At 46.2% G+C, this 15,587-nt stretch overlaps 1 protein-coding gene and 1 long non-coding RNA gene across 5 annotated transcripts in view; one reads left to right on the top strand and one right to left on the bottom strand.

Annotated features, from left to right (window-relative positions):
• Window positions 1-15,587, bottom strand: part of LOC126195224 (myristoylated alanine-rich C-kinase substrate) — a 495,457-nt gene that overhangs the window by 148,512 nt on the left and 331,358 nt on the right. The gene's annotated exons all lie outside the window — the stretch shown is intronic.
• LOC126195227 (uncharacterized) overlaps window positions 1-15,587 on the top strand; it is a 386,656-nt gene that overhangs the window by 71,326 nt on the left and 299,743 nt on the right. For both annotated transcript variants that reach the window (XR_007538561.1, XR_007538560.1), the window contains exon 2: window positions 10,022-10,104. This is a non-coding gene — a long non-coding RNA (uncharacterized LOC126195227). The remainder of the gene's footprint in view (window positions 1-10,021; window positions 10,105-15,587) is intronic.

Raw genomic sequence — 15,587 nt, 5'->3', positions numbered from 1 at the left:
TCTTCCCCAAATGGCTCACACTACGGAAGAGAAATTTTGGAATGGAGGTCAAACCCCAGAGGGGGACCAAGGAATGCCAAAAAGAGGAGATAAGGACGCAACAAAGCCAGAGAGTAAAACCAACAGAACCAGGAGGATAGCGGGGCCAACATAAGCAAGGACACCAATAGTGGGAGAGGAGAGGGCGAGGGGAAAGGAGCATGGAGGGGAAAGGAGGGGAAGGAAAAGGAAATGCAGCCCGGGAGAGAAAGAAGGCTGCAATGGCTCGGGGCCCCGTGCTCGCCACGCACGTATCCACAAAAGAGATGTGGACCCCCTGGGGGGCCGGAGAAAATTGTTCATGATATAAGTGGAGAGAGCAACAAGATGGTCAACTGCAGAGCGATGCTGTCGGAATCCGCATTGGGCAGGTGTTAAAAGACTGCGGGATTCCAGCCACCAAGCTAAACGGTAATTCACCATACGCTCCAAAATCTTACAGACACTACTCGTGAGAGAAATGGGGCGATAACTAGAGGGGAGATGTTTGTCCTTTCCAGGTTTCGGAATGGGAACGACGATAGCTTCCCGCCATCGTCTGGGAAAGGTACTGTCGGTCCAAATTCGATTATAAAGGCGAAGGAGGTAACGCAGACTATGGGTTGATAAATGCAGCAACATTTGGACATGGATACCATCCGATCCAGGGGCGGAGGAGCGAGAAGAAGAAAGGGCATGTTGGAGTTCCCGCATGGAGAAAACAGTATTGTAGCTTTCGCGATTTTGAGAGGAGAAAGCAAGAGGTCGCACTTCCGCTGCACGTTTCTTCGGGAGAAACGCTGGCGGGTAATTTGAAGAGCTCGAAATCTCAGCAAAGTGCTGACCCAATGAGTTAGAAATTGCGACGGGGTCCACTAAGGTATCATGCGCGACAGTGAGCCCAGAGACCGGGGAGAAACTAGGCGCGCCTGAGAACCGTCGAAGCCGACTCCAAACTTCCGAGGAGGGAGTGAAGGTGTTAAAGGAGCTAATAAAGAATTGCCAGCTTGCCTTCTTGCTATCGCGGATGACGCGACGGCATCGCGCACGGAGTTGCTTATAGCGGATACAGTTTGCTAAAGTAGGATGGTGACGGAAAATGCGAAGAGCACGTCGCCGCTCACGGATTGCGTCACGGCATGCCTCGTTCCACCAAGGAACTGGGGGGCGCCGGGGCAATTCGGAGGTGCGTGGAATGGAACGTTCCGCAGCTGTAAGAATAACGTCGGTAATATGTGTGACCTCATCGTCGACGCTGGGAAAGCGACGGTCATCGAATGTCGCTAGAGACGAAAAAAGTGTCCAATCGGCTTGGGCAAACTTCCAGCGTCGCGGGCGCATATATGGCAGTTGAGGCTGCAGCCTAAGGACACATGGAAAGTGGTCACTCGAGTGTGTATCATCAAGGGCGAACCATTCGAAGCGCCGAGCAAGCGGAACAGTACCGATCGCAAGGTCCAAATGAGAGAAATTTGTCGTGGAGGCAGACAAAAACGTGGGGACCCCAGTGTTGAGGCAAACTAGATCCGCTTGGTGGAAGACGTCTAGCAATAGGGAGCCACGTGGACAAGGATGTGGAGATCCCCAAAGCGGGTGGTGGGCATTGAAGTCCCCAATCAGCAAATAGCGGGGTGGAAGCTGACCAAGAAGATGAAGGAGATCAGCTCGTGCCATTGGTGTGGACGATGGAATGTATACAGTACAAAGAGAGAACGTGTATCCAGAAAGGGAAAGACGGACGGCGACAGCTTGGAAGGAACTGACTAAGGGGATGGGATGATAATGGAGAGTATCATGGAGAAGAATCATGAGTCCTCCATGGGCTGGAGTGCCTTCCACAGAGGGGAGGTCATATCGGACGGACTGAAAATGAGGGAGAACAAAGCGGTCATTAGGACGCAGCTTTGTTTCCTGAAGACAGAAGATGACCGGCGAGTAGGATCGTAAGAGGATCGACAATTCATCCCGATTGGCTCGAATGCCGCGGATATTCCAGTGGATAATGGACATAGGGTGAACAGAAAATGGAGGAATGTGACCAAGGGTGCTGTCAACTCAACGACTGCTCAGAGCTTGCGACCGACAGCATGGAATGGCATTCGGCCGAAGGCAGAAGATCCTGATCCATAGGTTGGTCAGGAGCAGCTCCTGCCACCAGCGATCGGCCGGTTGACCGGCCACCAGCAGTGCGCCTCGGCGACACAGAAGACGGCCGAGGGCGATTTCCGCCAGGTGGCGCTGTGGATGGGACACGCCTTGGCGGAGAAGGAGAGGAACTGGGTTTCTTTGTAGCCTTCTTGGAAGTATGAGGTTTAGAGGAAGGAGGAACCGATGGTGGTGAAGTTGCCGTACGTAAAAACTCTTCACGAGTATGCTCTTTCTTCGAAGACTTGGTGTCTGACTTTTGGGCTCGAGATTTAGCAGAACCCGACGAAGGGTGAGCCAAAGAGTGGGCAGGCGAAAGTGGTGAAGTTGAACGGGCGATCTTTGCGCTGGCCGATCGGACGACCGTGGCACTAAAGGTGAGGTCGCAAGTCTGCGTGGCCGCCTCCTTTGTTGGCCGAGGAGAAGCAAGGACAGTGCTGTATTTGCCTGTCTGAGGCACGGTGGGCTGTCGACTGGCGAACAACTTCCGAGCAGCAAAGGTCGACACCTTTTCCTTCACTCTTATTTCCTGGATGAGCTTTTCGTCCTTAAAAACTGGGCAATCTCTAGAGGAAGCAGCGTGGTCACCCATACAGTTGATGCAGCGAGGGGATGGAGGTGGACAAGCACCCTCATGGGCATCCCTGCCACACGTAACACATTTGGCCGGATTAGAACAGGACTGGCTGGTGTGATTGAATCGCTGGCACCGATAGCAACGCGTAGGGTTTGGGACGTAAGGACGAACGGAAATTATCTCATAGCCTGCTTTGATTTTCGATGGGAGTTGCACTTTGTCAAATGTCAAAAAGACAGTGCGGGTTGGAATGATCTTCGTGTCAACCCTTTTCATAACCCTATGAACAGCCGTTACGCCCTGGTCTGACAGGTAGTGCTGAATTTCTTCGTCAGACAGTCCATCGAGGGAGCGTGTATAAACGACTCCACGCGAGGAATTTAAGGTACGGTGCGGTTCCACCCGGACAGGGAAAGTGTGTAGTAGTGAGGTACGCAGCAATTTTTGTGCCTGGAGGGCACTGTGGGTTTCTAACAACAGGGTGCCATTCCGTAATCTGGAACAAGACTTTACAGGACCTGCAATTGCGTCGACACCTTTCTGAATAATGAAAGGGTTGACTGTGGAGAAGTCGTGACCTTCGTCAGACCGAGAAACAACAAGGAACTGTGGCAACGATGGAAGAACTGACTGTGGTTGAGACTCAGTGAACTTACGTTTGTGAGCAGACATAGTGGAAGATGAGGAAACCATTGCGGAGGAATCCCCCATGATTACCGGCGTCTCCGATGGCGCGCTCCTCCCTTGTGGGGGCCCTCTCTGAGGGCACTCCCGCCTTAGGTGATTGTTCACACCTCAGGTCACACCTCCCGACAAACGGACGGAGGGACCAATCGGCACTTTCGGAAGGTATCAGCTCGGGTAATCACCCCTCCCTGGGCCTGGCCGTTACCAGGGGGTACGTACGTGTCCTACCTGTCTACCCGGGGCGGGGAATTACGCGTTACCCCGTCACCGGCTACGCATGGAAGTGCGTGGGTCGGCCTTCAGACACGCACAGGGAGGAAGAAAAAGAAAGGGAAAGGGAAAGGAAAGAAGAGGTCTCAAACGCCGCAGCGGAGAAAAGGGTAGAGAGAAGAGGTAAGGAAAAGAGAGGGACAAAGGAAGGACGAAGACTTACAAGTAAGGAAGGCGAAGAATGTGGTACATTTACAAGCGTCCGTCTCCGGACGTAGGCACAAACCATTCCCCCAGAGGGGGAGAAAAGGAAGGAAAGAGCCAGAGGTGAGGGGGGGGGCGAAGATGGGGGATGGGGAAGGATGCGGAAAGGGAAGGCATGCAGCCCGGAAAGGAAGGAAGGCCACATCAGCTCGGGGTCCCGTGCTCGCTACGCACGTATCCACAAAAGAGTTGTGGATCCCCTGGGGGGAGAATGAAGTGTGAGGATATCTCTGAAGCAGAAATAATCTTAAGGTTAGTGCTCTAGAGCCGGCTCACGATAGTCAAGTGAGTCGTCATGGATCAGTTTTCAAAATCTTACAAGTCATTTTGAACATATGAAAGGTCGCGCCGCTGCGTTTCTCCGACTTATCATATCCGTACAAATAAGGCAGTGTGAGACAGTTGCGGAAATCGTGCAGCTGCGTCAGTCCAATCCAAACGATTTCTTTAACTGCCTGAGCACCGTGGACGAGTGGTGCGCGATTTCTATGACCCCGAGGCAAATGAGCAAAAGAAAATCTTAACATGGGAATTCATCGCTGCCAGGAAATCCGAAGATGAAAATAATATTGGAGGTTATCTGGGTGTTTTGGGACTGTCATGATGCGATGCTAATATATGCTCGTAAGGGACAATCTTAACTGTTACGCGTCACTCAAGACAAAGACTCACAGGAAGCTGTCCCAGGGCGTGTGTGTTCCACCACAACGCCATAGCTAATCTACATGGGACAGTGGCCCTTGCTGCTTTTTTGGACTATCAAATTCTGCCTCAGCCTCCTATTCTCTTGATAAGACAACCAGTGGCTTTTTTCTCTTTCCTCAGGTGAACATACTGCGTGGTAGCCGTTTCCAGAATTTGATTTTTTCAAGATCCAACGTTTCTTCAACAGCCAAACCTGCAGACCTCTGCCACCACCGATGAGAAAAACTTGTAATTAAGGCTGAATATGCATGTCATGGCCGCAGCTAAATTTTTTCGAGGTGACAAACCAGTCGTCCATTGTAAAATGGGATCGCGATCGCTAGCGCTTTCAGACGCCCGGAATGCATGGAGTGACCCTGGCGTGCTTTCGTGACAAACTGGCCGCGGAAGCGAAAATTGCCCATGTAGGAAAATTGCCTTGTTACAAGTGTTAGGCCATCGGCCCTGCGGCTGCGACAAGAGCCGACAGTGGCTACGAAAAGCGGCAGGTGTTCGGCGACAGGGCGGTGGACGCACGCAGACAAAAAGGATCTGGCCTCGCCACGGCCTTGGGGAGCCACTCGTACTCTCTGTCTAGACGCCACCATTGTGGGCCTAGCTGCGCGCCAAAAACACCGTTACAACTTCACGACCCGTTTCTACACTGAAAGCTGCCAACACGGTTACCACAGGGGACTACAGCACAAATGACGGCCATTACATCGATGAAAATAATGGTTGTGGCCACGGCAGCCGTTTCTCTACTATTTGGATGTAGAACTGATCCCCGTGCATACAGCTTCCGCGTTCGTACTGATACTTGTGCACTGCATCATCCGCCAATGTTTTTAGGCAGAGGTTTAGATAGGTCTGTACGAGAAGATATTTACTCCTTTCAGACTAAAAAGCCTTATGAATAGGGGTGTACCAATAAAGCACAACAATAACTGAGGCAGGGAATTTGAGATCAGCAGGGTATTGCACTACAACAGAAGTGACTTACATAACCAGAATAGCTGCTTCCTTCACGTATGTTACGAATTTTAGAGTACTGAGGTTCAGTTCCAGCAAATGTTAACAACTTAGCGCTCCAGAAATATTTCGTGCGCTTTCTATCTTTTACTGTGTATTTCCTGTAGGGAATAAACATTTGCAATACCATTCCCATCTTTTCCACGTATCTGTAACCCCCATGTAGCATCCGCAAGTGCAGGTAGTAGTTATGTAAATTCTATATTTAAGCCGCCGTGAACGAAATATATTGTATCTGCAGTAGGTGCCTGGATGACTGGTCTCTGAAGCGCGCTATCTATTTAGGCTGCCAAATATGTAAAATTTTATTTCGTTTTAGACACGCCGGTGTCATTCGATATTTTATCACTGTCCATTATTTTGTACGGTACCACAGCCGTGAATGTGTAAAGGGCAGTGCAATGGTTACATGTCGGCTCTTTCTTAATTAACAAACATCCACATTACTACAAGTTTCGCACGATCTACGAATTCCCAAGTGCTATAGGTACAGACCATATATAATACAAACGGTACTAGTAAAGTTTTGCAATAAGTCGCAGGCGGTTGACTGTTGCTGTGTTCTGAGAATACTTCATACCTGCATTGTAGCCGCAGTGCCAAGCATATGGCCACACTTTCACTAGCAGGGATAGTTACAAGTGCTTCCTATGCCGTCGTGGTCACGAAGTCAGATTCGGGCAGTTTTGCGGTACAACTTCGAACGTGCTTAAAGCATTGACCAGTGCTTTGAAGACTCTTGCGCTATTGTGCCCACATCGTACAACTACATACATGAGGTGCAGAAATTTCCAAAGAGGATATTTCACTTTGGAGGACGCTGAGAGGACGGGAACGCTACGATCATCAGTTACGGAGGAAAACACTGATGCTGTGGCGAAAGTGCCGGACGAAGACAGGGGGCTAAATGCACCTGCAATTCGTTCTGCATCATCGTTTTCAAGTAAAGAAACTGTCTCTTGATAGACTGACGAAAGTGCAGATACGTACCTGTGACTTCGCGCAGGGAGATGAAGTTTTCTAACGGACAACCTCAGTATATGAATAACATCTCGGCTGGTGACAAGACTGTTGTGATGACATGACGTGCCGTGCCGACTAAGACTCAAAATTCGGGTCTTTGAAGACGGTACACCCAGACGATCATTAAAGAAGAAAATGATAGCCGTTTCTCTTTCAGATCGATTGGAACTGTGGAGCGTGTGGTTTTGGACACACAGGAGACAGACACAGCTAAGTGGTACACTGATCAGTGCCTGCCTAAAATCATCCAATCTTTGAAGAACCTGCGAGTGAAGTCACGGACATTTGCTTCCTCAATCACGAGAAGTCTCCAGCTCACTGCGCCAAAACATGCACCGAATATTTGCGAGGTACAGCACAGACTTCTCGAGCATTCTCCTTTACAGTCCAGACCTAGCTCCGTGTGACTTTTTCATTGTTCCCGCATGTGAAAATGAAGCAGAAAGGAATGCAGTTTTCAAGTGATGAGGACCTTCTGAGGGCTTGGGACAAGTGTGCATTACCTTATTCCCTAGAGAAACTTTGGAAAACTGGGTTAGGGATTGGTTTCGGAGGATGGAGAGGTATTCACCATGTGGTGGAAATTACTTCGAAAAAATTAAAGCCGCATTGCAAACCTCTCCTAGTACCCTTTGTATGTTGGACTATAAGCAGCACACATGCTATTAATAGCACCTAAAGCAACAGTATAAACACTGTGCAAGGAACTACCACGTCCTCTGCTATAGGCAGATACACTTATGTTGTCGGCATCTATAGGACTGCCTGTAAGGCAGAAATTAGCGAATGGTGCCAAACGTTATAAATATTTGTTAATGAAGGTATAGCCGGAACCATTACACTGACGTTTAATAGGTATAATATCAGTTTATAATAACAGGTAGGTTTGTGCGTAACAGTATTTACGAGTGGTACTATGTCTGAACATCTGATGTCAACTTTGTGCAAAATTGTTTTTTCTACTGCATCTCATGCTGTTCTCTTTGAAATGATACAGCAGAATCACCACCCTTTTTTTGCACTAGTGCTGAAACAGATCCACAAACCAGAAACATGCGATGTAGTAGGGTTATCAGAGCAGAATCTGGGAATATTCTCTTTTGCATTTAGTGTCGGCAGGTGGCCGTCATATTGCGGCACATGCAGTCCAAAGAGGGATCACTGGCCCGTAGGTAAGTTCATTCCACTACCTTGAAATGGAATGCGAGGCCCGCTGTATATACACGTTCTTCAGACGCACACATCAGTTAGCCTGCAAGTGAATGCACTACTGAAAAAGTTATTTAGACGTTGGGCTCTGTATTTGGCTTTCGCTGGGAGATGGAAATTTGGAAATTTTCTTCGAAGAGTCAATTCATGGATTGGGAGACGTTTACACTCCAGATGAGACCATTGGGATCTAAGAACAGCCGAACCACAAGCTGTTGGAAGTGTGTGTGTGTGTGTGTGGGGGGGGGGGGGGGAAGAGAGAGAGAGAGAGAGAGAGAGAGAGAGAGAGAGAGAGAGAGAGAGAAGGGTGGTTACGTGCCGCCACAAGCACGTGAGTGGAAGGGGCCGCAGTACTCTGTGGGCTGGTGCATCCCGGCCGCTTTCCCCGAGCAAGGCCGCCAAGCCTGTCAGCCCGTATGGCGAGGGCACACGTGTGCCCATACGCGCCTTACCCTCCGATCACGCTACACCAAACTTAACACACTGCACGGCTCAAAGCAGGCAGCTGCTGATTAACAATTAGAGGCAATCAAGAGCCGCCATTCACCTCTAGAAACTTACATCCAGCACGTTCACCGCTACCGATGCTAATTCTACTGCTCCACCATGTTTTTTTTTTCTTTTGCCATCAGTCTTCTGAATGGTTTGATGCGACCCGCCACGAATTCCTCTCCTGTGTTAACCTCTATCTCAGAGTAGCACTTGCAACCTACGTCCTCAGTTTACTGGATGCATTCCGATCTGTCTTCCTCTACAGTTTTTGCACTCTACAGCTTCCTCTAGTACCCTGGAAGTCACTCCCTCATGACTTCACATGATGTCCTACCATCGTGACCCTTCTCCTTATCAGTGTTTTCCACATATTCCTTTCATCACAGATTCTGCGCAAAACCACCTCATTCCTTACCTTATCAGTCCACCTAATTTCCAACATTCGTCTGTAGCACCTCATCTCAAATGCTTCGAAACTGAAGGGGCTGCTCACAAAATTCCAAAATCTGATCTTCACCGAGGATGAAGAGCATATATATTACCACTAAGTTTCAAATCGCGCAATGATCACCATTCAAAGAGAAGGGAAATTAGAGCTCGTACTGAGGCGTTCAGTCTTTTTCCCTCGCGCAATCCGCAAGTGGAACAGAGAGGGGGGAGGGGAGGGGGAGGATATGACTGGCGCGAATTGTGCTCTCCGCCACACGCCGCTTGGTGGCTAGCGGAGTATATATGTAGACGTAGAAATCAATTTCAAAAGATTTTCATTATTACCACACTTCTGTGAGACTAATATCGGTTATATAAGTTATCGATAATCACTTTCAATTAGTAGCATTAATGCGGTGGAGGTTACAGCTTCCTCACATAATTCACCCACTACACGCGTATATTGTGCTTTGACCCGTACAGCGCTGATGAAAGACAAATTCTAAATATATCACGAAAATGTGTTCAATTTGCAGATAGTACCTGTAGCAGTGCAGAAATTGTTTCATTGACAGCACGATACCACACTAACTACGTAACGACCGCTAGACTACTGTACACATTATTATTTACTATTAATAGAGTGGTTAGACACAAAGCATTAACAACCTGAAGCCAAACTTCTGCCAGTTCAGAAGTAAGGAGCTTAGCAATCAAGTGATTTACAAACAGTAAGTATAGTGCATACATCTGAAGAAGCTTGATTTTAAACGAGGTTGCGGTGTGCAGGTCAAGCAAGTGCCGCATTGTGGAGGAGTAACGCAGAAGTATGTTTTGCAAGAAGTGTCTGCCCTCACTGGATAGTTAGCTTTCCTTTCTGAGAAGGAGTTATGTGTATCACTTGAGATGCACCACGAATTGCTTCATCATTCATTCTAAAACACACATTTCATCATTTTAAAAATAAAAGTGTTTCAAAAAATGTTTTTCGTTCTACAGTTTAGTTTGGCGCTACATTTGGTGACAGTGGAGCGGAGAGGGGTGGGGGTTGGATTACGGCAGGGGGGACGGTACTAGCTAATGTGATTGCACTCAGGGGTAACGGTCTAAGAAAGGATGGGAACCACTGGCATAGCAGATAGCTAACTACGTTTCTGAAGCGTTCAGCTGGTGGCTCTCTGAACAAGTTAACGCAAGACCACATGTTGCCAGTGCTGTCCCGGCCTGATACAAGGTACTCTACTGTTGCAGGTGGACAGCGCCCCCTCCAGCTCTCACCCACTGCAAACCATCTGGTCATGAGCTGCCGAGAGACTGACGCCACTACTCAGCAGGTACTACGGTTAATGAACACTCACACTTTAACCAGCATAGAATGTCAGCCACGCTCACCAAGGTATCTGACTTGCTTCATATGAAATGCACAAGCACACTTTCGCCGCAAGTACGCGATGAATGTCCCACCTTGAGTGGGTATATTAATGCCTTGGGTGCTTACGGCCGGCTGTCATCTATAGTTTGCCTCGTGTCCCATCTACACTGAAGAGCCAAACTGGTACACCTCTCCAGTATAGTGTAGGGCTCCCGCCAGCACGCTGAAGTGCCGCAACACGATGTGGCATTAACTCTATTAATGTCTAAAGTAGTGCTGGAGGCAATTGCCACTGAATCCTGCAGGACTTCATAAATCCGTAGGAGTACGAGACGCTGGAGATCTCTCCTGAACAGCACGTTTAAGGCATCCCACATACGCAATGTTTAGGATTACTGGTGTAGTCAGTTTAATGTTCAGTGAAATTACATGCTATATAATTATAAATTTACTGCGTTTCCGAAAGAGATACATATTGTATCAATTGCTGAACGCACTTATTTCAGTTCACTGAATTGAGAATGTCGATGGGCGTTTTGCACAGACCTAGACGTTTGTCACCTTCCTCTCGCCATTTACTTCGCACTACAAACAAAAGCACGAAATTAACTTTCGCGAGCGCGAGTGTTGGTCACCGCCATGGAATGGCAAGAGTACTAAATGTGCCACGAAAAGGTGTGGCCTACAGTTTCATATGAGCTCAATCACGGTGCAAACGCATTCTTCACATTAACGAATTACTGCACGAGGCGAAGAACGAGTACGTGACAAAGAAAACTAACCCGTCTGGAGACAAACTTCGACCTTAAAATTTTTAGTCTGACGCACAATGAACAGTGACACCGTATTTTTTCAGTTGCTAAATGTACAGAAATGTCAGTGGGCGAAAGGGGCATAGGAAACAGCGGCGTAAGAGCAATAATACAACAATGTATGCAACGCAGGGATTCTTTTTAATGTCCCACGAACTTAAAACGTAGGGCAGGTCATGTCAAGAGACCCCTAAACATTGGGAAATCAGGCAACACTATGACCTAAGCAGTATCTTATCGGGCAGTGCTGAGGAGTCTGACATCTCAAATCTTAGTGTTGCTGTCTGGAAATTTAAAAACCATTTTTGACGTTTCTCACCCATATGCCCACAGGACGACAATGTCGCTTCGAAGCAACTTTTTAAGGAGTTTCCTCCGCGTATCTTCGGGCGATAACCTCATGTGATTTCATCCTCACTTTTTTGTTTACCACGGTGGCGGATGTTCACGATTATGTAGTTGCGAAACTGCCGAGGTAAGATGTTCTAGAGACTTTTGTGGTCGCGTTATTAGATTTTAGAGCCCTTTGAGGCTGGCCCCGGGCTCGCGGCTTAAACCCTCGCAGCGCTTGTCGCGTAATGAATAGCATCATTACGCGTCGGCCCTTCACAGTGAGTCCTTGTTAACGCGAAAACTCCGCGCAAATTGCTATCCGCCGCGCACAGCCCGCTCTTCTGACGAGAACTGGCTTGCGCCTAATGAGTGTTCACACAGCTGCATATCACAAAGAACTTCCAGCGCTGTTTTAGATTTACTTCATATCGGAAAGTAAGGTTAAGGCCCTATATCGTGTCTACATTTACATCATTAACGATGGAAGACTTACTCTAAAGGAGGTCGCAACCTTAACCCTGCATTACGCTGGTGGCATCTTATTACACGCCATTTTGTGTTAACAGGATTGGTATCTACCACATTTCATTTCTCTTTCTGTGTATCTTCTTTTGTAACCCGAGTTACAATTATAACGAGCCTGACACCAGCAACAATAAAGAATTCAACTATCGTGTGTCACAACCCAACCCAACAGACTACTTTAGCAACGGTAACTGCTACCTCAATTGCTTAATGAGGTTGGCAGCGCCATAAACGATGTAGCATATCCCCGTCCTCTACCGGCAACCAGTCCCAAACTGAGACACCCCCACTCCTTCACCCTTCCACACGCACAGACCTAAAACTTACACGTTAATGCCCACACAAGTTGACATGGTATTGCATATTAACGAAAAGTAATTTCTTACATACGGGCATTACCGTATTTAATTTCAATAGGAGAGGGAAGTAGTCGATTATAAGAACCATTTGCGTAAAGGAGTTGGTCTTGCGACACGGACAGTTATCCTGCTGGAACATGCCACTGCTGCTGAGCGAAACATCATGCATGAGAGAATGCACGTGGCCTTCAATGACGTTCACGTAGTCCACAGTTTCCATGGCGCCTTCGATTACTACAACAGGGTGAATATGGAAGCCTAGCTGACTGTCCCCCACAGAATTATACTGCCCCCCGGCAGTCTGTATCCGTAGCGCAATGGATGTTTCGGGCAGCACATTCGTGGAAAACGCTATTTAGAAGATGAACCCAAGCCAAAAGTTTGAAGATATGGCAATGAAATTTTGTACCATGCACTGCATCAAATTATAACGTTTACTGTAGTTTCTTGGCTTATATATAGCTTTTCATGGAATGTAAAACGCTTTTCCACACACACACACACACACACACACACACACACACACACACACACACACAAATTATTCAAGGGATTTCGACAAAATTTTCTGTTTAATCACTTCGCATATAGTAATCTTGTTTTCTGCCTTCATTCCTTTACCAGGACTTTGACTTTTGAAGACGCGCTGTAAAGCCATTTTTCTGAAGACGTCTTTAGTGAAATTTCCCATCTTAAAGCCATTCTAACACCTCCGTATGTTCCCACCATTAAATGCACGTAGTCACTGCAATGTCATTTCGCTATCTGGAGCCAACGATCAATACAATGCACAATGTTAATGCGTCAAAGGACGGCTTCATGCATCGTCAAAATGAACTTTTCTGTGTTTGAAATACAATAAACTTTCGAAAGCTGAACATGTGTTTTATTGGTGTTCCTGATTTAGACTGCTGGTGGATTTATTATTCTTTCTTGTTCCTAAAAGCTCTCGCCTATGGTCCCGTGAATGGTTCATTGCAATAGCTACGCTGGTAGACAATATGTAAGAGTGTGTTGCTTCCTGAACCACATGTGACAACATCCTCTCGACTACACCAGCGGCTGCTTTGATGAGTTGGTCTAGCACCTCTGCCTGCTGCCGTACATATCTCCAGGTTTTATGTGAAGGTTCTAGAGTCTGCAACCCAAGTTGTTTAATACCATGATTCACGGTTTTCTTTCTGTATTCTCGAGTAAAAGCAGTTTTCTAGATTTCTGCAAGTTTGTCAAGTTGTTACCATTTCTCCAATTGAAAGATGACAATTTTTTAACAAAAAGGTAGGAGAAACTATCTGCGTGGTTCAAGTTTCTTAGATCTTTCTGCACCGATAATTAACCGAGACTTTTTAAATAGAAGATCTCGTTGACAAAGTTTAAATGATGCACTCACATCCGAAGTGCCTGAAAAATAGACCCCTTATCTACCTGCTACGCAAATTTTTTGAAGCAGCAGTTCAATAGTAGCTCGGTGAACGCTTTCTTGAATTAGATTCACAAGGAGAGATTTCCAAACTGTGTTGGATGTTGTCAAGCCTACTTAGATTTCTGACCGATCCTGAACTTCTAATGGTGTTCATGGCATAATTCAGAATCCAAATACGTAAACGATGCCCCTTATTTCTCATTTTCATCTGCTGCAGTTGGCAGAATTGCAACTGATGCAAATATGGTAAATGTAGACGCCAGCAGATATTCCGCCCTTGGGCTCGCTTTGCGTTCGCCAAAAGGAAAGAGGAGACGTAGGCGGCTGAAGGAGTAGCACAAGAAGAGATGACACGATAAGCGAGTCTAATAGGTATCAACTTAGAGGATGGGCGCTCGTCCATTTGAAGTGGTATTGAAAATAGCTGCACAAATAATCAAGGAAAAGGACATTTGCGAGAAGTTATTCCTGCAACTCAGCGCCTGTCAATTACTTTGAATTATTTGGGCACAAGAAATTCATATGAAGACCCACAATTCAGAGGCGCAATATTGCCAGTAAAGTTTAGCATGAAAAATTATCACAGCTGTTACGAAAGAATGGAACATTACAAAAAGGTAAAGAAAGCTGTGTTTGGGCATTTACTTATTGTATTTGACGTAGAAGAAATTTCTAGCCCTTGCAAAAAGTTTATTACACCGAAAGTAAGTTTTTGCGCCAGAATCTCCTGAACCCCAGATCAGCTTTTTGTTCCATTTCCCATAATTAGTCCGCAACGACTTCTTTACAAATGGTAGCTCTCTTGTTTTAGGATTCATTTTCCTCTATTTCGATAACTGATCGTACTGCTGCATTTTTCATCTGTTACTATATTTTACATATCAAACGGCTGAAAACCCCCTACAGATTTTCACCAACGCTAAAATGAACCCGAGTTCCGCTGATTTTCAAATTATTTCCACAGTTAGGTTTCACAACAGATCGGACAAAATAGTTTGGCACATATGTGACATATGGTAAGTATATAGAGTATTAGAATACACAGTGCAACCAATCTGCGCAATCTTATTTCAGTAATCCATCAATACACTCACTGTACAATATATTGCACAACTTCAGTGTAATCCATAGCTTGGGAGATATTTCAATATACAAAATATTGCATAATAGACTATTAGCAGCCGCTTAGAGATAAGATTATCGAAATATAAAGCCAGTTTGAAAAACAGATTCAATTACATATTAAAAGGCGATGTGTATACAGTGAGTAATTGTGTTCCACTTACGATGTGTGAAATACCTCAGGAAGATGGCCTGTAACTATTCTAAATATTGATAGAACTAGTTCCCAGACTATTTACAGGCAAAACGAGACTAATATGAAACTGCAACAGGTTCCTCCGACAGAACTCGCGGTAGATGAATTGGCAGTAGTGAATCGACAGGTCACTGCTCCAGTACGAGAATCAAGGGAAACTTCCAAAACAAGGTTTGTCATCTACCCTCGTTCACATTACAAAACAGAGCACGATTCGTGCGTAAAAATATATCTGCGCTTGGAATACATTCCAAAGTGTGAGGTATGCGTTTCTGAAACAAGTAACTGAATTCTGCTACTTTTAATTTTCCACATTTAGTTTCCCATCATAACGGGTCTTTTATAGTGAGTATCGTTGAATAAACGATACGGATATTTCTTTAGGCAAATATCAAATTTTGACCTCAAACTTTCATTCCGCGAAGACCTAGTAGTTTCAGTTTAGTGCAATAAAATTATATGATTAAGATTTGGCAGTAACTAGTGATTTTCTATCAGTGAAGTCCTGGGGTGTCAAATTCCATCAGACTAATTGTGTCATTTTCTTTCTACAATCTAGCGTAGGGTTAAAGAACCACGCGAGTAGTCACGAAAAATCAACACGGTAGCACGGAGATTGGTCGTATGGTGGAGAAAAGCCATTGGCTGGTCTTTTTTTGCATTGTAGTTAAACAG

This window comes from Schistocerca nitens, chromosome 7, assembly GCF_023898315.1.
Source record: "Schistocerca nitens isolate TAMUIC-IGC-003100 chromosome 7, iqSchNite1.1, whole genome shotgun sequence".
Taxonomy (NCBI): domain Eukaryota; kingdom Metazoa; phylum Arthropoda; class Insecta; order Orthoptera; family Acrididae; genus Schistocerca; species Schistocerca nitens.
Note: the sequence above shows the minus strand (reverse complement) of the source record. Positions and strands in the feature narration are given on the sequence as shown.